This window comes from Loxodonta africana, chromosome 20 (assembly GCF_030014295.1).
Source record: "Loxodonta africana isolate mLoxAfr1 chromosome 20, mLoxAfr1.hap2, whole genome shotgun sequence".
In the NCBI taxonomy this organism is placed as follows: domain Eukaryota; kingdom Metazoa; phylum Chordata; class Mammalia; order Proboscidea; family Elephantidae; genus Loxodonta; species Loxodonta africana.
The window spans coordinates 66,087,624-66,103,807 of record NC_087361.1 but is presented as its reverse complement, the minus strand read 5'-3'; the positions used below and the strand labels follow the sequence as shown (position 1 = coordinate 66,103,807).

At 46.9% G+C, this 16,184-nt stretch overlaps 1 long non-coding RNA gene across 4 annotated transcripts in view; it reads right to left on the bottom strand.

The window, feature by feature from the left end:
• LOC111750712 (uncharacterized) overlaps nucleotides 1-16,184 on the bottom strand; it is a 30,761-nt gene that overhangs the window by 13,439 nt on the left and 1,138 nt on the right. For 3 of the 4 annotated variants that reach the window (XR_010318736.1, XR_010318738.1, XR_010318737.1), the window contains one exon: nucleotides 1-16,184. This exon is cut by the window's left edge. This is a non-coding gene — a long non-coding RNA (uncharacterized LOC111750712). The other variant, XR_010318739.1, reaches the window with a different exon arrangement.

Here is a 16,184-nt window from a genome sequence, read left to right as displayed (position 1 = left end):
GGTCTCAACCTATGAAATTGATTTCACCGCCCATTAAGGCATCTGGACCAGCAGTCTAAAAAGGGAGAGGAGCTTTTCTCCATGACAGCACTTTTAAAACTCCTTCACAAACTAATCTTTCTGCAAAACAAACTCCCACTAAGCACACGAGTGGGGAACGTCAGCAGAGGTGAGGAAAGTCTGAGCATCAACGGCCAAGTCATTTCCCTGGGAGCTGCATCAAGCAATGGCTGTCCCCAAGAGTCCCCAAGCCAAGTCCCTGCGGAGCTCTCCCCTCCCACCTCCACCACTGTCTTCTGATGCTGCCCAGCTTTGAGCCCAGCCGTCACTCACCACTCCTCAACCTCATCCCCTCCAGAGTAGACTTACCTGTGACACACAAAGGCAGAAATGGCAACACCCTACTGCCCACACTGTTGTTTTCCAAATGGCCTACTGGTATAGCTGACACACTATAAACTCCTAGGGGACAAGAAAAGGGTTTTTTTTTCTGAAGATGCACAGACACTTTTCATAAGAATTTTTATAGCAACAGGAACAAAAATGATCCAAATTTAAACCACTCTCAGCCCAATCTTTCTGCTTTTCCAAGCAGCCGGTGAAAATCTTGCCACCTCCTTCTCCAGGCAGGCCTGCCTGATGGATCAGGACAGCTAAGGATTCTCCAAACCATATACCATGTGATATGAAACTGGCTCCCTTCCCCAGTTGCTGTGCCCAGAAATGCAACATACAGCCTCACTGTAATTACTGTTGAGCTGGGTACCTGAGCTGGAAACCATGTTACGAATAAAAGTTAGCATAGGCATTCCATATTGTGAATTAGTACTTTTTTACAGGTTTTTTCTTCTTTGTATTTTGTTCCCAGGTAAAGCTTTTGTCTCTCCATTTACGGCAGCACAGAGACTCCCGAGCTGAATGGGCCACTACCGGGCCTGCTCTCATCCACGCCCGCCCTACCCAGAAAGCCTGTGCTCCTGGGAGTCAATTCTCAGAGATTCTGGGGGTGGGGCTCGCCCTAAGTCGGAATCGACTAGAGGACAACTAACAACAACAACGAGCACTTGACGGATGACTCTACAGCTGCGGTCAAGTCGACTCTGACTCATGGCGTCCTCACATGTGTCCAGGTGGAACTGTGCTCCACCGGGTTTTCAATGGCTGATTTTTCAAAAGTAGATTGCCAGGCCTTTCTTCTGAAGCTGTTCTTCCAGGCCTTTTTTCTACTTCTGGGTGGACTCGAACCTCCAACCATTCAGTTAGCAGCTGAGTGTGTTGACCATCTGTACCACCCAGGGACTCCCTCACAGCCTACAGCAGGGTTTTCTACCTTGGAAGCTGTGAATCCCCTGATGCTGTATGCAAAAGCACGTGTGCTGCCCGTGATTTTTTCCCACCTGGAGCAACAGGCTGTGGTTTCCATGCAAGTCCTAATGAGAACTAGCACAAAAGAGGTTAAGAACCACTGAATCCAAATTCCTTGGAAAGCTGGTCAAGGCCCTCCCAAGGCTGCCCTAACTTCCCAACACAACAGTCTCTGTCACTTACACCCCTCGGAGCACACTGACCACCTTCTCCAAACAAGGCATTTCCTCCACTGTCCTTGCCTTTGCATGTACACTTTCAGAAAAGGTCCTACTCATCCTTCACCATACACTCATTAACACACAGGTTGTTACTGAGCCCGATATACGTACGCCAGACACTGTGATAGGCTCGGAGGACACAGCCACACTCAAGCCAGACCAGATCTTCTTTTTCTTCACATTCCACGAGACATCCCCCAGGTCCCCACCCCTTCTGGCTAACAGAACAAGTCATTACACTTCATGCACGTCCTTTGCATGCTTTGTCTTCTGTTTTAGGTGTGTGTCTGTTTCCCTCATTAATCCAACAATTCCCTGAGGACAGAGACCACGTCTCGTTCACCCTGGCATACTCCTTCCTCTCCCACCCCCACCGCAAAAAGGGAAACAGACAGAGTGCCTTTCACACAGGAGGGCCTATACAAAAGAGCATGAAGGAATCGATGCTGACTGTTAGCTAGCGGTCTAAGGAGCAAAGAGTAACACAACAGGGACAAGCCTTGCTCAGCGACAGAGTCCAGCAGGAATGGTCTCTGCGGCAGCAAAAAGCACACAGGCCTCTGTTCGCTGCACAACCTGCAGGTCTCCTTCCAGGCACTCATCTCTTAAATGGTGCTTCTGGTCACGGCGACTGGAAAAACAGCTCCAAGTGTACATACCCAGCTGACATACCTCCCGACTGTCAAGGTGTTAGAGAAGCACAAAGCGTGCACATTTGCACAAGCATTTTCAGCATACGGGGAATGGAATGACAAGACATGCCGCCATGGCTTAGAGACATATTGCTTCTCTCTTTAAGACAGAAGCTGGCGATCCTAGCTACCCCGGCCTCCACTTCCAGCTCTCTCTGCCGCTCTGCAGTTCCTGCCAGCTCATTTCCAGAGCAGCATCTGAGCACAACCACCTACTTCCTAAATCACAACATGGCAGTGGAGTAGCTGCCATCTTTGTACCTGTCAGATCCAGAACGAGGCAAACAACACCAAGACTGCAATGCTATTTTCCCTAATGTCATAAAAGCTTTCAACACTGTTAACAGAATGGGACCTAGTGGCCACCAAAGAAATCTGGCTACCAGACTTTCCTGTCCAATAAATAGACTCTTACAGTATTAGGAAGGCACTCTGGTGGCACAGTGGTCAAGCACTCAGCTGCTGACCAAAAGGTCAGTGGTTTGAACCCACCCAGTGGCTCCAAGGTAGAAAAGACCTGACGATCTGCTCCCAATAAACATTACAGCCTAGGAAACCCTATGAGGCAGTTCTTCTCTGTAATATAGGTTCTCTGCGAGTTGGGATTGACTCAATAGCACTCCACAACGACAACACAGTACTGGGGTCACAGAGAATGGATCCATTCACTGTTCAGTCAGCAAGTATTTATGAAAGCCAGCACTATGCTAGGCACTATGAGCAACAGAAAAACCTAACTTTGCCCTCAAGTAGATTAAAGCCTAGTTAGGAAGTGAGGTCAATATAGGAGAAGCAATTAGAGCAATGGTCTCTGGTGTGGCATGCACAAGAAGGTTCATTGGAATGAAGGAGAAACGTCAGAATTTCTAATTATATTTACTTTTTCTTTAAAAATAACAAGTTAAACTTCACTATTATTTCATATGGAGTCCCTGGGTGGCACAAATGGGCCACCCAGAAGCACTTCAAAAGAAAAGCCTGGCAATCTACTTTCAAAAAAAAGAGTCAGCCTTTGAAAACCCTGTGGAGCACAGTTCTACTCTGACATGCATGGGGTCACCATGAGTCAGAGTAGACTCAGTGGCAATTGGTTCTGTTTGCTTTATTATTTAGTATATGAACTGACACTGGTGTGCTCCTTCCATCTGTGTGTTGAGTAGTCACAGTCATTTAAGGTACAAGAAGCATCTCTGTGTCTGAGTAAGAGATCCAAAATGCAGAGGGATGGACAGCGGCATCCCAGTTGTCTGTGTACTTTGTTACAGTCTAGCAGTACATTTAGAGATACCATCTTCGATACAATGAATGAGTCTTCTGTAATGAAATGGTGAGACCTGAAAATCATCTGACCACACTGTCACTAGCTATCTCATGGCAAAGTACTTGAAAGAATTGCACAACTTAAAGAAGAATTATACATTTTTTTTTTTATTTTACCAGGAAACAAGGGTCCCAGGATTTACAGATCTCTTCTCTACTGAGTGCAGTCCCTGGGTGGTGCAAATGGGTTACACACTCGGCTGCTAACCAAAAGGTTAGAGGTTCGAGTCTACCTAGAGGCACCTCGGAAGAAAGGTCCAGCAATCTATTTCTGAAAAATCAGTTATTAAAACCCCTTTGGAACACAGTCCTACTCTGACACACGTGGGGTGGCCATGAGTCACAGTTCATTCAACAGCAACTGGTTTTTTCTGTAATGCCTGTCAGTAGAATGCTACTTAACGGATATTTGTAAACAAACAGGTAAATAAATATTCACAATCTGTCCCTTCCAGGTAAAGGGGAAATTTTAAAATTGGGTAAGAAAGTCATTACCTTCTAAAAGAGATATTTTTCAAACAGGCATTTGGAAATCATTTCCACTAGTATGTGATGAAGCTGCCAAATTCAACGTGTAAGGACGACACCTCTGAAATCTCATATTTGTGCGCGCACTTGAAGCAGAATATCCAAACTTGTCTTAAAATCTCCCAAAATGATGTGTTTTAGGGTCTTGAACCCATTTATGAAAGCTATAAAAACAAACAAAACCTTCCAGTGAGTTTGCAGTAACAACCGCCTGGTACCGGGAAAGACAGAAATGTACTAGCTGGATCTGAACAACCTTTGCAGAAACTGGCGGCTGTGACTGAAACACAAGCATCGCGACTGAGTAAGCACAACGAAGGATGCACTTCTGCCAGGAGAATCTACTCACGGGCGGTCTCTCCAGAACACCCCGACTCCAACCAGACCTTAAAACTCCCGTATCGCAAAATACAACACCAGTATATTCTGAAACAATAAAGCATATTCAATTGCACCGTTCTTTTACTCAGAAAGTATTCTTAATAATTCATTCCACTTAATTCTTCAACAAACATGTATCTGTACGTGCCAGGCACTATTCCGTGCTCTGGAAATACAGCAGGCAACAAAACTGACAAAGATCCCTGCTCTCCTTGTGACTGACTGGCCATCTAAGATACAACTACTGGTCTCTATTTGTTCAGAGCGGAGAAAGAAGGACACCGGAGACTCAGAGAAGAAAACAGTCTACGGGACAAACAGTCTGCACAAACCATGGCCTCACCTACCCTGAGATCAGAAGAACTAGATGGTGCCTGGCTACCACTACCGACTGTTCTGACCTGGGCCACGATATATGGATCCTGACAGAATGGGAGAAAAATATGGCACAGAACTTCGAATTCTTAAAGAGCCTAGACTTACTGGACTAGTTGAGACTAAAGGACTCCCTGAGACTATCACCCTAAGATACTCTTTAAACCTTGAACTGAAACTATCCCAAGATAACCTTTTAGCTAAACAACAGATTGGCTCCTAAAATAAAGAATATCGTCAATGAGTACTGTACTTCTGTAAAAAATTATTTATATGAGACCACATGGTCAATAATGACTCTAAAATAAAGATGAGAAGGTTAGGTGGGCAGAGAAACTACAGTACTGGAAGTGGAACAAACAGAACGGAAATAATGAAAATGATGTCACACTGTGAATATGAAAATAGCTATTATACTGTATGGATTAGGAAATAATGACAATTCGTATAAAAATTGTTAAATGGGAACCCAATTTGCCATGTAAACTTTCACCAAAAGCACAATAAGATATTAAAAAATAAAAAAAAAAATTTCCTGCTCTCACAGTGCTCACATTCCAATGGGGAGAAAGAGAAATACAGACTAAGCAACAGAAATACAGAGTATGCTAAATGATGACAGTGCCATGGAGAAAACACAGAGCAGAGAAGGGACCCAAGGAATGAATGCTGGAGAATGTCAGGTGAAGGGGAGCCCCAACGCGAAGGTTTAGCGTCTGAGCACAGACCCAAAGGAAGTGAGAGTCAGCCTGAGGCTATCTGAGGAAAAACATTCCAAATGGAGGGAACAGAAGGTGCAAAGGTGAGGGAACAGAAGGTGCAAAGGTCCTGAAACAGGAAATACCTAGTTTATCTGAAGAACATCAAGGAGGCCAATGTGGCTGGGGCAAAGTGAAAGAAGGGAAGAGTAGCAAAAGGTAAAGAAAGAGAAGTTGAGCGGGGCCCTCTCATGTAGACCTACACTGCCAACGCGGCAGCCACTCGCCACATGCAGCTACTGAGCACACAAAATGCTGCCGCGGCAACCGAGCTATGCGAGTGTGACTTAGTACCAGAGACAATGCAACATGCCTCAGAAATGACAGTATTTTCAGTAGGCTGAGTTTAATAAAATATTAAAATGAATTTTACCTGCTTCATTTTCCTTTTTTAATGTGGCTACCCGGAAAATTTTAAATGACATATGTAGCCCTCATGTGTAACTCACAATATATTTCTACTGGACAGCAGTGATAGGAACTACAGGATCTTGTAGACCACCATAAGGACTATGGCTTATACAGTCATCCTTCCATATGCATGGGAGATTGGTTCCAGGACTCCGCAGATACCAAAATCCATGGATGCTCAAGTCCCTTCTACAAAATGGTGAAGTATTTGCATATAATCTAGGCACATCCTCCTGCATACTTTAAATCACCTCTAAATGACTTCGAATACCTAATACAACATAAATGCTGCGTAAATAGCTGCTATACTGTATGGTTTAGGGAACAGTGACGAGAAAAATAAGTCTGTACTTTCTTTTTTCCGCAAATATTTTCGATCCACGGTTGGTTGAATCTGTGGGTGCAGGACCGGTGTATTCAAAGGACTGGCCATACTGAGTGAGAAGAGAAGGCACAGCAGGATTCTGTGCCAGGAGGGCACGGTGTGACTTACGTTTCACAGGATCCCTCTCGCTGCTGTCAGGAGCACAGGCCGTTAAGGGGCAAAGGAGAAGCAGGCGAGAGATAACAGTGGCTTGGACCAGGGTGGGAGCAACGGACGGAGTTCTGATTGGCCAACTCCTGGAAATACTTTGCAGGAGAGTCAGCAAGATTTGCTGATGGGCTGGATGCAGGATATGAGAGAGAAACAGAGAGAGAAGTACGACCACAGTTCTTTTGGGTGAACAACTGGAGGGGTGGCATTTCTGTAACTGAGGTGGCGAGGAGTGCAGGAAGAACATGTTTGGGTGGCCAAGTCAGGAGCTCAGTCCGGGGCATATGAGGTATGCAATGTCTAGTAATAGCCGACTTGAAATGCTAAGTAGAAGGACACACAGACCTGCAGACTGGGAAAGAGGCTGGGCTAGGGACAAATAATTGGGGATCATTAACAGTTTTTTTCTTTCTAACTTTCATCATGGAAAATTTCAAACATACATAAAACTACAGAAAACAGTGTAATGAACCCCCAGGTACCTGTCACCCAGCTTCAACAATTATTAACCCATGGCCAATCTTGTTGATTTCACCCGCCACCTGACCCCTCAGGATTACTTTGAAGCAAATCCCAACAACATTCATAAAGATGGTGTTTAAAGCCATGAGACAGCAGAAGATCACAAATGCCTGTCTCACAGCCTTAAACCAGAAAAGACAGAGAAGAGACAACCCAGGGCCTTCTCGTGTTTAGAGGTCAGAGATGAGGCCTGGGAAGAACAGCCAACGAGAAAGACAAGCAGAAGCGTACGTCCTGCAAGCCAAGAGAGGAAAGAGCTTCAAGGAAAGGGTGTGACCAGCTGTGCCAAATGCTGCTGCAGAGCTAAGAAGATGAAGACTATGAAGTGACCACTAGATTACTAGTGTGGAGGTCACATTGACCTTGTCAGTCTCACCTCGCGTGGTGGAGGCAAAGTCCAACTAGACCAATTCAAGAGAGAAACCGAAGATAGCAAGGACAGGAAACCCAACTGAGGGGCAGACAAGTGGGGCAGTAGCTGGAAGAGGTGGGATCAAAGGAGGTTTTTTAAGACGAGAAAAATAGTGTGCTGACAGAAATAACCCAATAGAGAGGAAAAAACTGGTGATGCAAGAAAAAGGGAGGGGAACTGCTGGACTGATGTCCCTGCATATGTGAGAGGAGTTGAAATCTAGCGCAAAGTAGGGCTGCCACCAGACAGGGCCATCAACAGTCCATGCAGGAGGCTAAGTGAAAAAAAAAAAACCTTGCCGCAGAGTCGATTCTGACTCATGGCAACCACACATGTTACAGAGTAGAACTGAGCTCCGTAGGGTTTCCTTGGCTGTAATCTTTATAAAAGCAGATTGCCAAGCCAGGCCTTTCTTCTGCAGTGCCACTGGGTGGGTTCAAAGCACCAACCTTTAGGCTGGTAGCCAAGTGCAAATAGTTTGTGCTGCCCAGGGGTAGTAGAATACAACATATTCCATGTATTTTTTTTTTAATTTTGTATTTTATAATACGTATAATTCCTTAGTACTGCAATACTATATAACCCAACCCAGTGCTGTCGATTCCGACTCATAGTGACCCTATAGGACAGAGTAGAACTGCCCCATAGAGTTTCCAAGGACTATATATAAATTATAAATTCTCTCTCACTCTCTCCCTCTCTCTCTTACATGGGAGTTGCTCAAAAGTTTTAACCAACAGGGGTACATGATCAACATAATTGAAGGCCACTAAACTGGAAGAAAATAAAATATATCATCAAATTCCAAACTAAGTAGCCTTCAGTGATGGGGAACAAAAACCATGGTATATTTACGTCACCTTATACAATAAAGGTCACTATGAGTCAGAATCGACTTGACAGCAATGGGTTTTGGGTATACAATAAAGGATCCAGGAAAAATAAAAGCCTAGCATCTGTCCAGCCCTTTTTAACAGTTCAGAGCACCTCTCAGATATTTTCCTTTGGCCTCTCTCCAGTTCGTCTGTTAAGCAAGGTCTCCATTTTAACTTTCACAGCTACAAAGACTCAAGCCCAAGAGTGTTAAACGAATACACACAAGTCAATCACGGCGCCATCGAAAGACTATGCAGATCTCATGGTTACGAAACAGGGACCTACCACAGAAATCACACCTGGCTTCTTGAACAGTTCTAGGGGCACCTCTCATCAGCCACATGACACAACAGCGTAAGAACTCAAACACCAAGCCCAAGGATAGCAAGACCTCATCTCATGTACTTTGGACATATTATGATAAAGGACCAGTCCCTGGGGAAGGACATCATCGTATAGGGTCAGTGAAAAAGAGGCAGACTCTGAATCATATGGACTAATACAATGGCTGTTACAATGAGCTCAAACATAAGGATTGTGAGGACGTCACAGGATCGGGCAGCATTTCATTCTGTTGTAAATAGGGTTGCTATGAGTCGGAACTGATTCTATGGTACCTAACAACCACATCACCAGAATACCACAGATCTACCAACACAGAAGTGACAGCCACATACAGGTCAGTTGCGATGAACATCTGGGGAAAAAATGCAGTGAGGAGACCCACAAACAGCTCTCAGGTGGTTAGACCATAAGCTCCATGAGGACAGGGCCCTACTGCCTTTTTAGAGGTGTATTCCCAGTGCCCGGTACAGTGCCTGAGACACAGCAAGTTCTCAAGGTATAGTTATCAGAAGAAGAAATAACTGACTAGTTACATCCCCTGTGAAGACAAAAGGGGTGATTAAGAATGCTCAAAATCACAATCTGGTTCAACAAACTCAAGAAAACTGTTGCTGGCAGCTGACTGGGGGTGACAGGCAGCTAAGTGAACCTAAAAGGCAGAACTACAAAACATAAATTCGTTTAAAAATGACCATAATCTTTATTAAAACAGGCTTTGAGATTTATCATCAACTAAATGCTGATGATGTGACTGCTGTTCAGGAGGAAGGGATAGGAACCACTAATGGTGGTTGTTTTGAATCAGCCTCCAGACAAGATTCACACATTTCATTTAGTTGATGATAAACCTCAAAGCCTCTTTTAATAAAAATTATGGTCATTTTTTTTTTTTTTTTGAGACAATCAGGGATATTTAAACACTAACTGGATGGCTGATATTTTGATTGTTTTTCAAGATGTGATAATACTATTCCAATTCCAGTTGCCCTCAAGTCAATTCCAACTCATGGCAATCCCACATGTGTCAGAGAGAACTGTGCTCCATAGGGCTTTCAACGGCTGATTTTTTGGAAGCAAACTGCCAGGCCCTTCTTCCAAGGACCTCTGGGTAGACTCAAACCTCCACCCTTTTGGTTAGCAGCCAAGTGCTTAACTGGTTACACCACCCTGGGAGTTTGATAACGCTACTGGAGCTACGGGGTTATGTTTTTGCAAGTTACTATTTAAGATAATACTTATAGACGAAAGGACACAGTATCTGGGATTTCCTTTAAAATACTTCATTCAAGAAGGGGGCAGAAAAAAAGCAGGTGAGGGTTGTTATGGATTGAATTGTGTCCCCCAAAAACGTGTCAACTTGGCTAGCCCATGATTCCCAGTATTGTGTGATTGTCCACCATTCTGTCATCTCATGTGATTTTCCTATGTGTTGTAAATCCTATCTATAGGATTTAATGAGGTGGGATTAGCTACAGGTATGTTAATAAGGCAGGACTCAACCTACAAGTTCAGGTTGTGTCTTAAAACAATCTTTTTTGAGATATAAAAGAGAGAAAAAAGCAGAGGGACAGCGGGACCTCATACCACCAAGAAAGCAGCACTGGGAGCAAAGCATGTCCTTTGGACCCAGGGTCCCTGCACTGAAAAGCTCCTAGATAAAGGGAAGACTGACAAGGACCTTCTCCCAGACCAACAGAGAAAGAAAGCCTTCTGGAGCTGGTGCCCTGAATTTGGACTTCTAGCCTCCTAAACTATGAGAGAATAAACTTCTCTTTGTTAAAGCCACCCACTTACGGTATTTCTGTTGCAGCAGCACTAGATGACTAAGACAGGGTACAGATGAAGTCAGAGGGGCCGTGTGTTGTTATGCATTGAAACTTGGTGACAGAAACATGTTGGTTTATTATACTAACTCTCTCTACCTCCATATACATTGAAAAATTTCCATAATAAAATTAAAAAAAGAAGAGTAACCATAATCTCAAGCCGCAGTTAATGTCCTTGCATCTGCCCCACCACAAGAAATTAGCCCAGTGGTATTTCTGGTCATACCTGGACACAGTCACTTCAGAGGAGACCTACAGAACAGAGCTCAAGGTCCCATCCTGTCATTACTGCCACCATTTTGACCTCACTCGCCTGCTTCATCTCTGCTTCCCTCCTGGGCCTGGAAACACCTCCCTGTTTCCTCTCACCTGGTTTTTACTCTCCCTCCACTGTCTCCCTTCCCCCACGTCCTATCCCAGCCTCTGCTTTACCCAGCGTCGGCTGCCTAGGCATCTTGTCATGCCCCTCCTTTCTCATGGTCCAACTGCCAGTGGCTTCTCATCTCCACCTGGCTTCACCTGTTCCTATCCTTTCCTCCTGAACAGCGGTCACATCACCAGCATGTTCAGGTCCGTCTACCCTCCCCCACATTCTCACAATTGCCAGCGTGAGCTCAGACCCCTCCTGCACACTTCCAGAACTGACCAAATAAGGATGGGGCAGCCTACCCCATACCCGCATGCCTACTGTGTGCCAAGCGCTGTACCCCACGTTGGGGTTTCAGCAAGAGAAACAGACATGCTCTCCTGAAGCCTGTGATCTAGTGTAGATCGTTATTAGAACTGACTCAGCAGCCCACAGACCTTCCAGAGGAGCCTCCGAATCGCTTCTGGTTACCTCGTCTCTCCAGAACCTCAAACAGTGCCCTATGCATCACGGACCTTAATAAACACCTGGTCAATGAAAGGAATGCCTCCAAGTCAGTGCACTTGACCCAGCATTAATTTAAGCCCATGAAGTATGGGGTCATCCTCAACGCTACACAGGAAAAGCAATCTAGACAGGGTTTTTGATAAGGAGAGAAGAGAGTCAGGGACCCAGCCTCCAGGGAAATTCTTGTAAGGGGAGGTGTGAAGTAATGCTCCTGCAGCCAGGCTTACCATTACCAGCTCAGAGCAGCTCTGGGTGTGCTTAGGTTCTGTCTTCTTTGCTATTCTGGGTTGTCTGCTCCCTCCTCCCACTGCCAGCCTCCTCCCTTCCAGCTGCAAGCACGTGGTTTCCTCCCGCCACAGACATGTCTCACTTCCTATGCTAGCCCTGAGAAGAACCGACCCAACTGCTGTGTGGCTGTTTTGTAGCAGCTGAAGCTCTAAATTAGCTCTGATCCTGGCCAGGAATTTCACCAGCACAGTGAAGAACAGAGGACCAGGTCAAAAAGGTGGAAATCGGGACATGAGAAAATTCAGTAAAGGCCAGCTGAGAGAATTTAAGAAATAAAAATAATAGAGCCAGTTGCCGTCACGTAGATTTCAACCCATGGCGACCCCATGTGTGTCAGAATAGAACTGTGCTCCATAGGGTTTTCAATGGCTGACCTTTCAGAAACAGATCAGCAGCCCTTCTTCCAAGGTGCCTCTGGGTGAATTTGAACGGCCAACCTTCCAGTTAGCAGACGAGTGTGTTCACCATTTGTACTACCCAGTGACTCCTTAACTTCAAAACACTGAGTACCAATTCTGATGCCAAGGACCAGCACACACCGGCCCCAGGGGCTTGTGCGGCAGGGTAGCGAGTGCCCGGCTGGAACACACAAACCAGGCTGTGCTGCAGCTCTCTCTGCAGACCATCCCTAGGGCAGTGGCTCCAAAACGGACAGTGAGACCGGAAGCAAGAGAGCATAGCTATCGGGGAAATACACTGCAGGCCTTAGCAGAGCTGACAAGTCTTCCCTTCTCCTTACCAGAGATGGGATATGGCTCGGTCCAATCTCCTCTGCCCAGCCTGGGAAATGAGAATGACAGGGAGGGCAGCTCGTCAAACCCAGTCACAATCCAGCCCTGCTAAGGAACTCAGGCCTCCTGGCTCAAAGGGGTGGGTGGGGGGAAGTACCCTCCAGGCTCCAGGAAGGGACTAAAAATACAAAGGGATCCTTGTCTTTGATACAGGGACCCCGTATCTTTGAGCTAACTTCAATAATCTACCATCTCAACTGCCAGATCACCCTCTCACAGGACTGCCAAGGAGAGCACACTACAGAATCTTCAAGAACCGGAGAAATCTGAAACAGCCATAGTAAGCATCCCCAATGGAGAGCCATTTTTATGGTGGTCTATGGCAGGTTTTATGGCAGAAGTGGAAACCCTGGTGGCATAGACGGCTACGTCTGCCAACCAAAAGGTCAGCAGTTTGAATCCACCAGGCGCTCCCTGGAAACTCTGTGGGGCAGTTCTACTCTGTCCTATAGCATTGCTCTGAGTTGGTATCGACTCGACAGCAATGGGTTTTTGCTTTTATGGTAGAAGTGGTGCCCTGGTGGCATAGTGGTTAAGAACCTGGCTGCTAACCAAAACGTCAGCTGTTCAAATCCACCAGCCACTTCTTGGAAACTGTACGGAGCAGTTTGACTCTCTGTCCTATAGAGTCACTATGAGTCAAAATCGACTACAACAGGTATGGCAGGAGTTGGCAAACTTTTTTTTAAAGAGTAAAATAATAAATATTTTAGACTTGCGGGTCATACGAGCTCTGCTGCAACTATTCAACTCCAGCACTGCAGCATGGAAGCAGCCACAGCCAACACACAAAGAAATGGGCATGCCTGTATTCCAATAAAACTTTATTTACAGAAAAAGGTATCTGACCCACGGGCCACAGTTTGTTTATCCCTGGTCGACAGGGAAACCTACTCTTCCAGCATTTCCATGCTCCCAAGGGGAACAGGGCCAGCATACCATACGGTGCTGAGGAGGCTGACAACCTGGAGGCCTCCACCCTGCTACTCCCTCTGCCTCCCACAAGGCACCAAAGAAATCTGGGCTGCTTGTTCAAAAGCCGTGCACTTGGGCTAGGGTGGAAAAGCCTCTAGACATCAAATCCAGACATTTTAGAGCCAGAAGAAACTAGATCCCTTATACTAGCCACTAAGGCCTGGAAGAGAAAGTGACTTGCCGAAGATCATGTAGCTGGCAAAGGCCTCCTGTCTCTCTGTCCAGGGCTCTTACTCCAACAGAGCGATGAGTGAACAGGAAGCAGAGCAGCACTGCTGGTGGAGGCCAGGGATCTGTGCCCATCTCCACAGCACATCCTAGGGCTGAGTGAATGGTACGCCAAAGGTCAAGGACAGAGTTTGGGGAGGTAAGTATGTTATGTATCTGTCTTTCCAGCAGTACCTGTACTTTATTACTAGGGAGAAGAAAACCTGAACAGAAACCAAACTTCAAAAACAGATGTGAACTAATAGAAGATTTGAGTGGATACTGGCACAAACAGGTCCAGAAGTCTGGATAGGCCCTGGGATGACAAACATACGAGGGATACAGCCTAATCCAATTCTAGGCACACACGCCAAAGCCTTGGGGGCCTCTCTCTCTCTACAAGCCTTCTCAATAACCTCGCACTCTGATGGCATCATAATATCATTTCCCCCAAATCTCTTCCCACGGCTGACTTCCACAGCTCACTTTATTTGCCTGCTCGTAAACATTTCTATTTGGATGCCACGCCATCGCTTTGAAGGCAGCATGTCTAAAAATAAATCGTGACTCCCCGAAACAAGTCTGAACCCTGATTTCTATTTCCGTCAATCATTAAGGCTCAAGATCTCGGCACCTTCTCTTCTCCATGCCCTGTCCCCAGGCCAAAGTGGCTCTCTCAGCTACCTCTTCCTCTCCATTCCCACAGGCTCCACCCTGGTCCATTACCTTGAATCTGGAACAGTGCCAGTCGCCTGCATGGGGCCTCAGATTCCAGGCTGCTAGCAATGCCAGACTCATCTTCCTCCACACACTCATCCTTCTCCATCCACGGTAAGCTTTTCAAGGTCGAGGCCCAGTGCTACTTATCGCCATCTCCCCAGTTCCCAAAACCTCACCTAACATAGCAGGCATACGATAAAGGCGGAATGCATGAGTCCAAGCTTTCCTCATGGAAACAGGACTACATAAGAAACTGCAAGGCCTTCCTGTTCCCTACTACCTGGAGCCCAGACTGCCAGGCTCCACAGGCCCTCCGTTATCTTACTCTTCCCACCCCCTGCTCCTAGCACCCCAGAAACAAGCTCTCAGCTCTATCTAGCTGATCCATGCCTGACCCCCTCGTGTGCCAGTCATTCTGCATCCACATCTCTGCCCACGCTCCGCTCACCCTGCCCTGGGATGACGTCCATGCCCTTCCCCCCATCTACTCCAACTCCTACGCAACTGTCTTTTGCCAAGCTCTGTGGGCAGGTAAGGGATGCCGGAAGGTAAAGATAATAAAATATTTGGGACGGGGGGGGCAAGAAGGGGATCTCTGATCCCTGGGGGCATCACTGTCCCCACAGGTCGCAGGCAATTAAAGAAGGAAGAGGCGGGAGGAGGAGCCAGATTTTTCCACTGAACGAAAGGCATGATTTTCATCACTGCTTCTGTTTCCCTGGTAACCAGGGACAGCCCAGTGGAGAGTACAGTAAAATAACACCATGTTTATCTTTGCTGTCTGATCCACTTCTCCGTACGCCCTTTCCTGACCATTCCTTAGCCCCGCTCTGAATTTCTTAAAACGTCACTGCCACCCTCCTAGCTACGCTTCCTCAACACCTCAAAGGCAGAGCTCATTTCTCCCTCTCTTTATCCATCCCCAAGTACCATGCATTCTTCCACTGCAACATCCTGGAGGTCATCTCACCACACTCACCTGCCATGCCAGGCCGCACTAAGCTCAAAGCCCAAGAAAGGCATCCCCTCTACCAGTCCACTGAGTGAGGGAAATTAGAAGGACAAGAACAGAAGACTCCCAGCCAAACCAAACCCTCTCTCTTAGCCCCACACAGTGGCATGGGTCCCTCTTCTTCCAGCCCCCGTCTATGCCCAAGATCAGGAGAAGGAGCCAGGCTGGCACTGGCTGGCAGTGGGGGGAGTCAGTCTACCCACAAGCTTCCACAGATCCTGCCTCCCACACGGACACAGTGCCTGCGTGACCTGAGAGCAGAGACACAGCACTCGCCCTGGGAGATTATATAAGCGTTATATAACATGGTGGCACCAATAAGCACACAGACACAGTTGTCAAGTGCCAGGGACAGGCCAGGGGTGGAACCAAACCCAAAGGGCTGGAGGTCCAGCCCTCTCGCAGCCAATACCAAAGCAACCAACACCAGGCCCTAGCTGCCCTGGCGCTGTCTCTACCTGCTCCTTCCATGCCAGAGACACACACAGAGACTTGCCTGGCTCTGAATTCTTCTTCCCACACTGGGCAGCGGGGAGGGGCCATGGCAGCATCACCACCCTGGCCCCACGCAGCCTCTGTCCAGCTGCCTGAGGCAGCCCGGCTGCCCTTCCCACAGGGGCTGTGGGTGGGAGAGGATGTGGGGCCGCAGCCCCCTCCTCTCTGTCCTTGCACCAGAATGGGGAAGGAGTGCTGCAGCGGCTCCAGGAACGGCTGGGCCAGCCTCCCTCTGCTCTGACATTTGCTGTTCCT